The sequence below is a fragment of the Lithobates pipiens genome, unplaced genomic scaffold, assembly GCF_037356315.1.
Source record: "Lithobates pipiens isolate NorthernLeopardFrog02 unplaced genomic scaffold, aLitPip1_a1.2 Scaffold_19, whole genome shotgun sequence".
NCBI classification, from domain to species: Eukaryota; Metazoa; Chordata; class Amphibia; order Anura; family Ranidae; genus Lithobates; species Lithobates pipiens.
The window spans coordinates 37,630,929-37,646,481 of record NW_027507764.1 but is presented as its reverse complement, the minus strand read 5'-3'; positions in this window follow the sequence as shown (position 1 = coordinate 37,646,481).

Sequence of the window (15,553 nt, the reverse complement as noted above, 5' to 3'; positions counted from 1 at the left end):
CTCTGCTTTATTCCTTTACCGTCCTTGTTGTTCCAGTCTACTGCTTCGTTCTCCTGTAGTCTACCGTGAGCGTGAGCTGTGAGACCCTGGGGGCCGCGACCTGGAGCCAGACTGCAGTGCAGTCCATCCTCACCACTAGAGGCTCTGGTGAACACCTGCTGGCTCTTAGACTCCGCGCCCTGGGGAATCTATGCTCTAGCTCCCACTGGGATCTGTGTTAGTGATCCAGTAGACCTGCTTCCTGAACCTCCCTGTGTACTATACACAGCAGTCAGTCCTAGGGTCCACTATCTTAGTGGTGCACTTCTGATTCCCAAAGAGTGCATCGGTCATCTGCTCTCAGGTGACCTGACAGTCCTCCAGTTCATCCAGTGAGGAGGAGGGAGGGATCATTGATATGGGGTCACCCCGATTTGTGTACCAATTTGGATCCCTGGAAGAGGGAATCAGTGACTGGGAATCAGAGGTGGAGACTGAGTGGGATTGAGGGAAGAAGAAGTTCTCCAAGTCTCAGTACGCTCAGTGAAGAGACAGAGGCAGCCATAATTCGCACGAGATGTGCAAAGAATCTGGGGTTCTGCCTGGCCTATGTCACAAGGGTCTCAGACCTATCCCCACACTGCACCTATACTCTGTGCCGAGAACAGAATGACCCTTATTCTAAGCTGATCTCTAAAGTGGAGACCCCATATGCCCCACCTGGGAGTGGAGACAGGCAGAAATTTCCCAGGTTCTCTCATTTCCACTCATTCATCTAGAGGAAGGTGGCCATGGAGTACGGATATGCTTACCCATATGGTCCAATAAAGATAATAGAGGAGATTGAAAGTAAGAGGGAAGCCTGATGTGATGAAGCAGTCTAGGACTTCCTCTATGTCCTAAAGCCACACCGGAACTCATCCAGGCCCCAGCTATGGGACACCTTCCTGTTCATCAAAGAGAACTGGAATATGGGGCAGTCCATACATATTGACCAAGTGGAAGTCAACCGCCCAGCTAAGACAGGCCAAGCTTGGGCCTGGGTACTGTGAATCATCCTGAAGGCAATATTGCGCAAATTCCTCATCCAGACCACTACTATTGAGGTATGCCAAGTTTGTGTTCAGGTTCAGAGACTGTTGTCGTCAATGGGCGAAGATGTACCAAAATTACATTTTGCTATCCGGGCAACAGGCCCTTTTCACAAATCTCCTTCCCTTTTACCCTTGCAAATGAGGGAGGGGACATCGGAAGCTGGTAGAAAAGAACTCTTGCCACAGAGGACTTCTATTAAAAGCCAGGAGCTGCTACCTGGAGGGGGTAAATCCCTAGTTCACAAAGACACTTTACCAAAGACACTTTGTGAAGATCCTTTAGGCCATGGGCCATCATTGTTGTTAACATGACACTGAAAAATGGACACTTTGCGAATATACTTCATTAATGACACTTTGCGAAGATCCTTTTGGGCCAGAGAAATGTTGAAGGAAAATGTATGCGAGTTTCTGGCTTGTGAGAAAAAAGTAGTGGTTCATTGTCTCTTCAGAGAAGGGGGCGCCAGAGAGAAAGGGCTTCCTCGAAGAGTTTATGCAAACCCTTACGAGTGGGCTAGGTATTGCTAACGCTCCAAAAATAACAGCAGGCCGCCAGGAGAAGTTGTGTTGCCTCTGTGCTGCAGAGGGAAGGATACAGCGAGCATCAGTCAGATGGACTCCGCACCTCTTCAGCCTAACTTGTGGTTCTGGCTAGAAAAGGAAAGAGTCAGTACCCTGGTAATTGAGAGGGGTTTTGCCTATTGCTAGTCATATGGTTCCCGAATTTAGTCAGTCATAATAGGATGTTGTTCGAGTCAAGAGTTGTCCTTAGAGGGCTGGATACATCCACTATCTCTAGGTGAATGTTATAGATAGGGATCTTTCAGGTGAGAAGGCCACCTCTGCGGAGAGGACAGTCTCACTGTAAGTATATAGAACGTACCGTTGCTATATGCTTGCAGATTTTTTTCCTTTGCAGGCCTGCAAGGAGTCTTCATTCCTTGGCGGAGGTTGTTCCTGAATACATTTTTGTATATAAAGTATGTAAAAATGCCATTTGTATTATAGTTACTTAGGGTGTTTAACCATTTTCCCCGACAATCAGTTTTTGTTTGGCGGGGGTGCACATGGTGATGCGCTTTGAAAACCATATAAATATCTTGTACAGCAGATGACTATATTTTTTCACTTACTTTATTGTGCTTACATCTAAAATGCACAACTCTGGTGGGTGTAACAACATGTCCGCTTTCCCCTTTCTTAGCGTATCCTTACTGTGGACGAGTGTGGGGTGTAGCAAGATGGCGGCGACGGAACGTAATTTCCGTAGCAAGCTGCGATGGGTCGCCAAATATGTCATTACACCTGTATACTTTTGCTGAGAGGTGTCCCTCATTCCCATCTCAAAAAGTTGGGAGGTATAAGAAAGCCCCTCCTCCCATGAGTACTCCTGGGATGTATGACATCATTTTGGGCTAGGCCAGAAACCAGGAAGCAACTGGAGAAATGTAAAAAAAAAAAGCAAGTAAATATAATGTAGCGCTGGCTCCTGACGAGCAGGTGCTACTATTTTTGTAAAGTTAACTTGCCTGAAGCCACAGTTGGGCTTCAGGGTTATTTCTCTAAATTTCTGGTTTCAGCACCAGTGCAGCTGGGTTGCATTGGGTTCTCCTTGACCACAGGTGTCACTGTCACCGCCGGGAAGAGTAGAAACGCAGTCTATCTGGATGTATTGAATGCCAATTATCTCTCGGAACCAGCCCAGTGGGAGTGTTTTCCTGCTGTGCATTCTGGGGGGTGGTATTTAAGGTACCGACGCCATGTTGGCGGGGGATTACTTTTTGTCTGTTGGGTTCTGGTGGTCCTCCTGACCCAGCCCTATTGCCCTCCTGACCTGGGGTGCGGAACTATACATCCTGTGTCTCGGGGCTGGCTGGCCCGAGGCGACGCAACTGAAGGGATAGGCCCAAGCGAATTTCGGGGGCTACTGATCCAGGGATGGTCTGGTGCCGTCTCATCAGAAGGGAGAAGCCCTGCAACTGAAGAACCCCAGGGGAGGACTCTTTCAGGAGAAGACCGTGCACAAGGCTGGTTTCTCTGAGCCTGGAGACTTAGTTGAAGGACGCAACCTGGATCAACACTCATATGGTATCGCCGGATCGGCTTAGAGAAACTGGTACCGTATTTCTGTTCTTTAAATTTATCTACGTCCCTCAGTAACGCTCAAGTGTATCTTACAAGTCTGTGGCAGAGACTTTACCGAGCATCCCACCGGCTGCTAGGCCTAGTGAGAAAGGTCTATCCGGGGGTTGTGGGAATCCAGTTGTGGAACAGTTTTATCCTCTGGATTCTCTTAATACTTTCACCTTGCAATTTAAGTGCCTGAACTCACCCCTAAACCTCTACCTCCAGTAAGAAATTTTGTTTTTTCTAAATAAATAACCCAAAAGAGGATTCAGTGTCAGTTTCAACATTCTTTGGACCATTTACCACGGGATCCCCAAGACGGAGAAGCAAGCAGGTGAGGTAACCGTAAGGCCAAATCAAACCAGCAGCTCCTTCGGGGGTCAGTGCTACATAATATTCTTTGCTATATATTTACTACGGTAATGCTAGCATCATAAGGATTAAAAATAGTTCATGTTGATTGAGAGAGTTTAGTTCCGCTTTAAATAGTAAAGCAGCGCTGACTTCTAAGGAAAGGAGGGTTCTGGGCAGCAGCAATCAGGAAGCTCCGATGCTTAAATAATACAGCCAATAAAAGTAACGATAGAAAGCAAAAAAATAAAATGTACTTGTCCTTTGCAGTGATTGCGGAACAAGGAATAAGTAGCTAAGTACCCCGGATTAAACATTGTTATTTTCATTAGCTGAGATTTTTTATTCTATTTATTTAGTTTTGGAAGTTCCTGATTGCAGCTGAATTCAGATTTTGGCTGTCGCTCAGTCCGTTTACCATCGCAGAAGAACGGCACCGCGACTATTACGGAACTAATCAAGTTCTCTGAAAAAGCTAAATTCTTTCTAAATGTTCAGTGCCCTCCAATCTTTAGGTTATTATAGGTTCTCTGTCATATAAAACAAACATCCATAGGAGGGAGATAGCTGGTAACACAAGATATCATTACATATCACTGGCTGTGTGAGTGGGCATAAAACATGTAACCCATTCCCTGCCAGAGACGTTTTTACATTTTAGGCCTGAAGATTAGGTAAAACCCCCAAAAGTTATATACACCATATTGTCAAAAGTATTGGGACACCTGCCTTTACACACACATGAGATTTAATGACATCCCAGTCTTAGTCCGTAGGGTTCAATATTGAGTTGGCCCACCCTTTGCAGCTATAACAGCTTCAACTCTTCTGGGAAGGCCGTCCACAAGGTTTGGGAGTGTGTCTGTGGGAATGTTTGACCATTCTTCCAGAACAGCATTTGTGAGGTCAGGCACTGATGTTGGGGTTCAGGGCTCTGCAGGCCAGTCAAGTTCCTCCACCCCAAACTCGTTCATCCATGTCTTTAAGGACCTTGCTTTGTGCACTGGTGAGCAATCATTGTGCAACAGGAAGGGGCCATCCCCAAACTGTTCGTACAAAGTTGGGAGCATGAAATTGTCCAAAATGTCTTGGTATGCTGACACCTTAAGAGTTCCCTTCACCGGAGCTAAGGGGCCAAGCCCAACACCTGAAAAACAACCCCCCACACCATAATCCCCCCTTCAGCAAATGATTTGGACCAGTGCACAAAGCAAGGTCCATAAAGACATGGATGAGAGAGTTTGGGGTGGAGGAACTTGACTGGCTTGCACAGAGTCCTGACCTCAACCCAATAGAACACCTTTGAGATGAATTAGAGCCGAGACTGTGAGCCTGGCCTTCTAGTCCAACCAGTGGTGTAGTGTGGGTTGTCAGCACCCGGGGCAAGGCAAGTAATTTGCACCCCCTAACCTGCTGACTTTTAGAACTCCCTGAGTCCCTTCAAATACAATAGTTCTGACCTACCTGATTCCTATACTGACCACTACACTAACCTACTTGATTTCAACACTGACCAACCTGATGCCTTTACTGACCATTACACACTACACTGACCAATATACTATACTGTCCACTACAATGAGAAATACACTGACCACTATACTGAGAACTACACTACACTATACTGACCACTACACTGAGAAATACACTGTCCACTACACTATACTGTCCACTATACTGACCACCATACTACACTACACTGACCCTCTCTCCCCCCCCCCCAAGCCAGTAACAAGACTCTCACGAGGGAATCTCCCTCTCACTCACCTTCTTGTCTGGCCTGCATCAGTCCGGAGGATAGGAGGAGAAGACAGCGGCGGCTCACATTGCTTCTCTCCCCTGTGCTCTAGTTGCCATGTTCAGTGTCCGGCGCAGCGCACTGTGATTGGGCGTATGGGGGGTCATGTGCAGAGGGGGGACTTCAGGAGCGATCACGGGCAGGCCAGCCCTATGCCTCACATGACCCCCATACGCCCAATCACAGGGCGCCAGACACTGAACATAGCGTCCGGAGCGCAGGGGACACAGGAATTTAAAGTTAGGAGGCAGCCAGTGACACATACTGGTGCCCCCCCTAAATGTCGCGCCGGGGGCCATGGCACCCCCAGCACCCCCCACGCTACGCCAACACCAGTGCCTGACCTCACAAATCCGCTTCTGGAAGAATGGTCAAACATTCCCATGAGAATTTTCAAAGAGTCCATCAGTGTGGCACATAAACATGTAATCCAAAATGAAAAAAAAGTATGAAGTGTGCCAACTCCTCTTACCCTAAATCAACATTCTGTGAAATTAAGTTGCTGCCCCTTTAATAGTGTCAAACACTTTACAGCATATATAAAAGAATAAAGTGGGCGCTACCTTCAAAAAAAAAAAAAAAAAGCAAAACAAATCCAGAAATATGTGTCCAGTCATCGTGTTCTTATGAAAGATGATAGCAGTGCTTCAATCTCCAAAGGAAATATGTGCTCCACCCAATTTGCAAAAAAAAAAAATGATATGTGCTCACCAGAAATCCTCAACCAACAGAGTGATAATCAGGCATATATTATCTATCCAATTCCCGTTATCACAGATACAAGGCAGTTCCTGCAGTAAACTTCCTCACTCCTCTTTACCACTTAAGGTACTGAAAAGAAAGGCTCCAAAGCGGACCACAAGAGGGACGTATATAGTGTAGTATAGCAAAAAGAAAAGATAAGATTGCGCTATGGGCGTGGCCTAGAACGTGCACCTTACACTGCTATTCAAGCAGTAACGCCGGCGGAACATATTTCACAGCGATCTATCTTTTTTGGAATTTGTGAGTAAAACTGATTTTAATAAACATTGTACGTTTACACAACAATATTGCACCATGGCTGTACTTCTGTTTCCCTTCATGTACAAACGCTAAACGGACCATTCACGGAAGGAAGAGTGTAAAATATCCCCACAGCACAGCGGTGGCAGAGCCTTGAGAGAGCTGCACAGTGGCTCATACTGTGACTGCTTGGCTAACCCATTGGGGGTTTAATGTCTGGTGAGCGCATATATACATTTCTTCTCTAACACAGAGTGGCGCACCGGAGAGGAATTTAACCCTTGTTTTCACCAGTCACCTTGCTTCACCTTCCTATCTGATAAAAGTCTTATGCGTTTTTTCAGCAACTAGATGATGCGACTTTGAATAAATATTTTCAGTTGGACATTATAATATATTTTGGATTGGACATTATATGATCTTTTTGATGTTTTCACTTGGTAGTTTCACAATGCCTTTTTGATTATCACTTTTTAGAGTATAAGTATTGGCTCATTTATGTGAGCAAAAGCACTTTTTACCAAAGCACTTACATTTTTAGTTGTGATAGATTAGTTGTATTTTTCATCATATTATTTACCACACTTGTGCATAGTTATTATTATTTTTTACCACACTTGTGCATAGTTGTTATGTAAGATAACGGATACACATTCCCATTCACATATATTTTTAATATCACATATACAGTGTATTGGTGAAATTCCCACATTGGGCTTCATTTTATGTAATTTGCAGAATATTAGCATTTTTAGTACACCATTTAGGTTTTAGCGCCAAAGCTTAATTTATTTTTCATATAGTGTAGTATGTTTTTAATAAAACCAGGACATATAAATCACAAATTTATATGTCCTCACATGTACACGCAGAAAAAAAAAATCCCAGCCAGTGTGCCACACACCGTCATCTACTCCACAAACTAGCCACGTGCATTATACCCGAAGGAAGTGGCAGTAGGTATGGCTCCGGCAAATGCGTGTCAACCTTGAGCTTCATCAGGAAGTCAACAAGACGTCATAGAAGTGTCTCCGCCTAACGCGTTTCCTCGTAGTAGGCATCAACTGAGAAAGGAGGTACCTTTTTCCAGTTGAGGCCTATTATGGGGAAACGCGTCGGGTGGAGCCATTTCTGTGACATCTGCATGCACGAGCCAGCTACCGAGGTCCCGGCCGTGTCTGTTCATTATATAATCTGCTGTTTTTGAACTTCATAACTTTAAATGTAATGTGTGCAATAAATTGGGATTTTTTAAATACTTCACTATGAAGTGCTTCCCTGTTCCTTTGCATGAGAAATATTGAGGACCCTTTTTCCATATGCTGGGCTGAATACCGAATACTTGTTTGGGTGAGCATGAGGTTGAACCCTCCACGGATAATATCCTATCCCTTCTGAGAAACACAGGGATGTGTGGAAACAAAAAGTGGGTTTGATGTCTATAATTTGAGATCCAATGTTTCTGGTAAGAGCCGTGAGTTGGTGTGAAGACGGCCTTAGACGAGTACCCTGCTACTGTTTGTTTTTCTGACTTTTGCACATCCTATCACTGGGATACCTCTAAAGCCACGTACACACGGGCGGATTGTATGGCCTACTTAGTCCGTCATACAATCCGACGGACAGTCCGTCCTACTTTCGAATGAACGGACTTGACCACACACGGATGCACAAACAGTCCGTCGAAAGCTTGCGCGATGACGTGTACAGCACGTACGACGGGACTAGAAATAGGAAGTCCAATACACAGCAATGCAACCTTCCGCCGTGTAAATCCTTTCTGAGCATGCGCCATTCTTAGTCCGTCGAACTAGCCTACTCACGAGCGGATTGTCCGCTGAAACCAAAGTATGACGGACAGTATTACGGAAATTCCGAAATACTTAGTCCGCCAGACTGCACGCTGAAAAAGTCCGCTGAAGCCCACACACGAGCGGACTATCCGCTGAAATGTGTTTCGACGGACTAAGTAGGCCATACAGTCCGCCCGTGTGTACGCGGCTTTAGAGGTATTATTTTGGATTACATGTTTATGTGCCACACTGATGGACTCTTTGAAAATTGTTGTATGATTTAAAGTTTATATTATATGTCTTTATTGATCATTTGTTTGGGAAGCGCACCTGGTCACTTTTTTAAATGAACCATTTGAGTCCTATATTCAGACTTAGTGGGTAGCAGCACTCTTAATTTTTGAGTCGATCACATACTTGTTTGGATTATTTCCAATTTTTGTTTTATACTTTTGAAATTGTGAGGTTTACATTGTTTTCAGTGACTTTTCTCTTTGGTGGATAAGCGCAGGGTTTTGTCTTTTTAAAATACATTCCCATAGATGCACTCCTAAACCTTGTGCACAGCTTTGCCAGAAGAGCTGAAGCTGTTATAGCTGCAAAGGGCGGATCAACTCAATATTGAACCCTACGGACTAAGACTGGAGTGCCATTAAAGTTCATATGCGTGCAAAAGCAGGTGCTCTAAAAATTTTGAACATAGAGTGTGTAGCATCTTCTAGTTAGGTAGGTGCTGGATTGAAGAATTTCGGGAAGAGTAGGAAAATTTAGGCAGGCCTAGCTGGTGGCTAGGCCTGTTTGTTTTCATTCTGGGCTGGGTGACATCACTGACACACCCCTCTTCCTTCTAGAAAGTGCAGAAAGGAGAGGAGGGGAGGAGAGGTGGAGCTGCCTGGGGGATCTTGAGGAGCCCTGACCAATCCCCAACTTGTATTGGCAGGGGGCAGGCCTCCCTAAATACCTATGGTCAGCCCAGCTAGCGAGGAGTTGTCTGGCGGAAGAGCTGGAGTGAGAGAGTGTGGAGGCTGTCAGGACCCATGGGGAGCTCTCCAGTCTTGGGGGAGAGGTGACCCTGGGCCGGGGCTCAGATGCATCCAGGAGGAGTGACAAGATTTTGGAAGGAGAGGTACATGAGGGAGCAAGGGGAGGACAGCGGGAGAGAACACTTTTAAGAGTCTCCAGAGAGGACAACTGGTAGCAAGCCATGACCAGTGTAAGCCATCCTCACCCCCATCAAATCATTCTCTGCAGCTATTACCTTTTGTACCACCACCCCCTCCCTTTAGAATGTAAGCTCTACGAGCCGGGCCCTCCTGTACATTTTGTATTGTACTGTAATTATGTTGTCCCCCCCTATACATTGTAAAGCGCTGCGTAAACTGTTGGTGCTATATAAATCGTGAATAATAATAATAAGACATAATGAGCCCCAATACCATAACTGTTATGCCCCATACTCCCCTCACCTCCTTGTAGTCTATCTAGAATAATTGAGACCACACTTTGCCTTTGGAGTATAAATAGCCATGACAGCCTTTATTAAATAATTCAACCAAAATAACTCCCATATCAAAATATATAAACATAAAAAACATAACCACTTGACTTTTACCATCACATTGTTATTACTCAAGTACTACTTGTCAAGCATGTTGTTTCAGTTTCTCTGTATTCTGTTTTATGAAAATAAAATACTTTGAAAGTAAAAAACATAACCACACACATCGTAACATTTTAACCCAGATTGTTGGTCTCTGACGGCGACGCACCTTTTTCCATATGTATATCTCACCGCACACTGCGGGACCATTTAAAAACGTGTTAGTCTACAGCTGTGACCGCTCGTAGACACCCACCTTCCCGCAGTGCAACCATTACTAAATTCCAGTCCCCTTGCTGGAAACCACCGGAGCGGCTGATCGGAGATGAGCCCCCCCCCCCCCCCCATTTGTCATCACATACGTTTACTGCCACCGTCCGAGACCAACCAGCAACACCGCCACAGCCACATCACTGCTGTTATGACGAATCTGCCGCAATCTGAAAGAAAAGAAAGCCAACAACCCGCAACATCACAATGCACACATGTCCACAGAAAAACAGGGAGGGAGGGTGGGAAAAACTGCCTCCTCTTGCTAAAACTTTCTTCAACCGCCCCTTTCTGGCTCCTCCTACCCCTTTTATAATACCACTGCCCTTCTCCAACAAAAGTTCCTCTCCCCCTCCCACTTCCTCTCCTCCTTTCCGTGTTTCTCCCTGTCCACACTGTCATGCCCGGCTCTCTGCTACCATTCCTTCCAGTCTTTCTCATTCCGAGCCTCACTGGAGGGCTGGAGAGTGAGCACAGTCGGGAGGACTGGGGAGGCACGTCTGAGAGAATTGGGAGATTGCAGTTTGAGATGGGTGCACAACCAGAGGAGAGGACTGTGGGAAGAGCAATGGAAAGGGGTCTTTGCAGCCAGGCTGACTGGCAGGGCCCGAAGAGAGCTATCTGGGAGTGGTAGCTGAATAGACAACAGCTAGCACCTGAAGTATTCTACACCACAGGGGCCACGGGGTCCCTGCCCGCAAACGGCAGTTCACTGAGGCCTGACTCAAGTAGTGTCAGGCCTAACCATGCTGTGCTAGCTAGTCTGGAGGAGCAATGGTCTGTAGCAAGGGTAGTGCTGGAGGAGTAATGTTATGAGCAAGTGAAAAGCTGGATAAATAAAGTATAAGAGACCCTGAGCAAGTAAGGCATTGGAGTGTATATACTGGATTGTATATAGAAGTCCCACGCAAGTTTTTACAGAATATTTCTGGGCATCCCATAATTTCCAATTTCCCATCAAAGTTTAAGCCCCTCAAATAAAACAAAAAAAACAAAACAAAGCTATGAACTGTTCTTTGTCTCTAAATGACTGCGAGATGGATGTCTGGGCAGGGTGACAGGTGAACCACTACATTCAGCGACCCCTACGAGGGCATGGCTACAAGTGTATTTTCTGAAAATAGACACTCTAGCGAAAAAATAATGGCAGTTCTAATTTCCTATTTTACATAATATTAGCGCCAAATTTCAGTAAAAAAATAATCTGAAGTTCATTTAGAGCACATGAACGCAATATGCTATGCCACCCATATTTTTTAGTCGAATATACACTGCCTTGAAAAAGTATTCATACCCCTTGAAATTTACCACATTTTGTCATGTTACAGCCAAAAACGTAAATGTATTTTATTGGGATTTTATGTGATAGACCGACACATTTTGGAAAGTAGACACCCCAAGGAATTTGCTGAGAACCTCGTTGAGCCCATTGAATATTTTATTTTTTTGTCACAAGTGATTGAAAATATTTTTTTTTTTATATATACAAAGTTGTCACTGAAATTATATATTGCACAAACATGCCACGGGCATATGTAAAATTACACCTTAAAATACACTCTTCTGCTTCTCCTGAGTATGGGGATACCACATGTGTAGGACCTTTTGGCAGTCTAACCATGTACAGGACCCCCGAAAAACACCACCTTCAGGATTTCTAAGGGTGTAAATTTTCGATTTAACTCCTCACTACCTATCACAGTTTCGGAGGCCTTGAAATGCCCAGATAGCACAAAACCGCCCAAAATTACCCCATTTTGGAAAGTAGACTCCCCAATCTATTTGCTGAGAGGCATGTTGAGTCCATGGAAAATGTTATATTTCTCGTAAACGTGTAGACCTCTTCACTAGTGTACCTTCGATTGGGCATTTTGCTCAAAATGTACTGGTACAACTAGTGAGACTCACAGGAAAAAAGAGCACCTGACTGTCAGCGACTGCTTCAAACGCTACCAAAAAAAACTGTTGGCGTTCGCAGGGATCAGGCCTACTCCATAGCACCCTCCCAATGTTGAGGGCATGAGGCCTGGTACAGGTCAGGGGGGGGGGGGGGCGCTCTATCGTCCTCCCCCTCTTTTCCTCCGGACTGCCAGGTTGCGTGCTTGGATAAGGGTCTGGTATGGATTTTGAGGGGGACCCCCACGCCATTTTTTACATTTTGACGCGGGGTTCCCCTTAATATCCATACCAGACCTGAAGGGCCTGTTATGGAATTTGGGGGGACCCCCACACATTTTTTAAAAAAAAATTTGGTTCGGGGATCCCCTGTGGGGGAATCCCATGTCGTTTTTTTCAATGACTTTTATGTGTATTGCCGGGACCAACAATTCATGTGAGTAGTTTTAAATTACTTTTTTTCCTTTAGAAATATCTCAGACTGTTCTAAACACGGGAAATATGTGACACTTTACAGGCATACTATTGACACCCCGAGGTATGAAATTTAAAGAAATATTACACTTTTATTGTTTCACTTTAATTATAATCCCTGCTCCCGAAAAAAAAAAACAACAACTTTTTTTTGCATTGATACATGTCCCCTGGGGCAGAATACGGGTCCTCAAACACTTTTTATGACAATAACTTGCATATAAGCCTTTAAAATTAGCACTTTTGATTATTCATGTTCGTGTCCCATAGACTTTAACGGCGTTCGTGTGTTCGAACACATTTTTTGCCTGTTCGCGTGTTCTGGATGCGAACCGAACCAGGGGGTGTTCGGCTCATCCCTAGTGGTGAGTGTGAAATGGATGATGTGTTTCAAGTTTCTTTCACATTTGCAGTAATGCTTACTGCAATCTAAAAAGTGAGTGGTATAGGAGCAGCTGACAGGCATTCATGAGGTGCTACTGCTGCCTCCTTTTTTTTTTTTTTGCATTGCTGAATGGCAATTTTACATTGTTGGACTAATGCTGCTACTGCGAGCGAGTTTGACAGGCGGTGCTGCCTGTCAAACTCTGCAGGCTACAAGCTGTCCAATGAGCTCAGTGCCTCTGACAAGAAGTGAGGAGAGGCACTGTGAGCTCATCCTCTCAGTCTGCTGCAGAGTGTGCCGGCTTGTATTTAAACTGGCCACTCCATATGTAGGCTGCGCAAGGAGCCTTGTATCACCAGGACCATAGGTGATAGGAACCCCAAATTTTGACCAGTAGTGGGGTAGACCTTCAGCTACCTACTCCTGGTCGCTGAGCCATGATCCTCAAAGTTGATCTTTTTTTTTTGTGATTTTTTATTTTAAATGGGCCTATCTTAAGGTAAGGGATCTGGAGCTGAAGCTCCAATAGCGCCTATGTTAATCCGGCCCTGTGCACATAGTGCCCCCTCACCCTTCTATCAGGCCCTGTTCTGAGCCACATTCCTGTCTGAATAATGTGTCCTGGTTTCAAGCGGACTGAAACCCAGACACACGATTCAAAACCCGGACTGTCCAGGTGAATCCCGGACAGGTGGGAACCCTAACTGCTGAGGTTGCCGTCCCTCCGGTTTAGAGCTGGCAAACCATAGCAATTGTGACCTCCATTGTTGTTGGACAACCCCACATTTTCTAGTGTTCCTAATCAGTGGAGATGAGCCCTCTTGGATTGGTGATCAGTGGGAGAAGGATTCAATTATATTGGTAATCAATGGAAGAGTCAGTCAGAGACCACACTGGTGGTCAGTAGGAAGAATCCTCCTTTCTTTGGGGGTGAGTGTGAAGAAAGTTCCTTACATTGGTGGTCAGTGGGAAGAATGCTCCTTACATTGGTGGTCACTGGGAAGAATGTTCCTTACATTGGTGGTCACTGGGAAGAATGTTCCTTACATTGGTGGTCACTGGGAAGAAGGCTCCTTACATTGGTGGTCACTGGGAAGAATGCTCCTTACATTGGTGGTCAGTGGGAAGAACGATCCCTGCACTGGTGGTCAGCGGGAAGAACGATCCCTACATTGGTGGTCAGTGGGAAGAATGCTCCTTACATTGTTGGTCAATTCCAGGAATGTCCAACATATAGATATCTAAAACTAATTCAGCAAATAATTGATGTCAGTATACATATATTTATCTGACAGTCAGAAGTGCCTCAATGTTCAAGGAACCCCCAAAAACCCCTGGAGAAATTTTTGTATAAAAGTGCATGCTTGTACATGCAGGGCATGCATGGTTATCCCAAACATGTTTAAATTGGTTCATTGAGAATCGGTAAAAAGAATTTGTGAACAAAATTAAAATTGCCAACTGCCTAAACTCAGATAATAGTATGCTCAGGTAAATATTATATTCAGCTAGGGTTTGGCTGCTTTAAATTATTTCCTTCAGCAGATATTTCTACAAAATGTTGAATTAATCCAACCCAGTTAGTCAGTTATTCTCCTGTATGAAATGCCTTAAGTGGGCTCAAATACCACCAAAAGGTTGTCAGGATAAGCTAATTTCAAGATGTGTATGGGATAATAAGCACATAATGTGCCTGCCAGGACTAATCCTAAGAGGTTTCCTTATGTAAGCAAACACATCAATGTCTGCTAAGGCTTAACCATCAAGGTTCCAGCTGGAGTGCCTGCTAAAGCAGAAGCCCAACCACAGGATTTCTCTGCTGGAGCCCATCCCCGAGGCTCCTCCTGGAAGTCTGCTCCAGCAGAAATCTTACTACAGAATTTCTTTGCTGGGTTCCCTCCCCAAGGTAGTATCTTGTCGCCTACTGTATTCACATATGACGCTTGTGGAATCCAACCCCTGGTTATGTTTACTGGAACCCAACCATGGTCTAGCCCAGTGATGGCGAACCTTGGCACCCCAGATGTTTTGGAACTACATTTCCCATGATGCTCAGCTACACTGCAGAGTGCATGAGCATCATGGGAAATGTAGTTCCAAAACATCTGGGGTGCCAAGGTTCGTCATCACTGGTCTAGCCTGTTGAAAATAAGCCCAATATATGAGCAAGAACCCACACAGGGTGTGTCAGATTTAACCCATCCCTGGGGGTGTCTATTAGTACTACGAATGGCTTTGATTGCTGGAACAAAGTTTTGGTGAGTGCTTAGTAAATCTCGAGTGGATTCCCTCATACTTCCCAGGGTTTCTTTTTTTTTCTTTATCTTGGCACATGGTATAATTGAATATTAGGTCATAATTTTTATAATTTATTCACTTTGCGATTGCTGGCATTATAATTTACACTATTGTGGTATTATATATTTGTCGTCCCTTTTCCACATAAGGCCGCATATATATAAGAGATTCACTTTTATAGATGTCTTGGTAGTTCACCAGTACCACATTAGATTTTTAAGCACGGTGATAACATTTACCACCCCTGTCTTTATTAAATTTTTTAACTTCATTTTTTTGGTAATATTTTTTGTAATTCATTCTTTACAATAAGTTTTGAGTATAGCGCCACATCTACTCTCTCCTTTCTTCAGAGTTTTGGTGAGTGCTTAGTAAATCCCGAGTGGATTCCCTCATACTTCCCAGGGTTTCTGTTTGAACCCAACAGAACCCATGCCTGCGGTAGGGGGAAGGGAATCTTCTTCTGAGACCCAACTCTAGGGA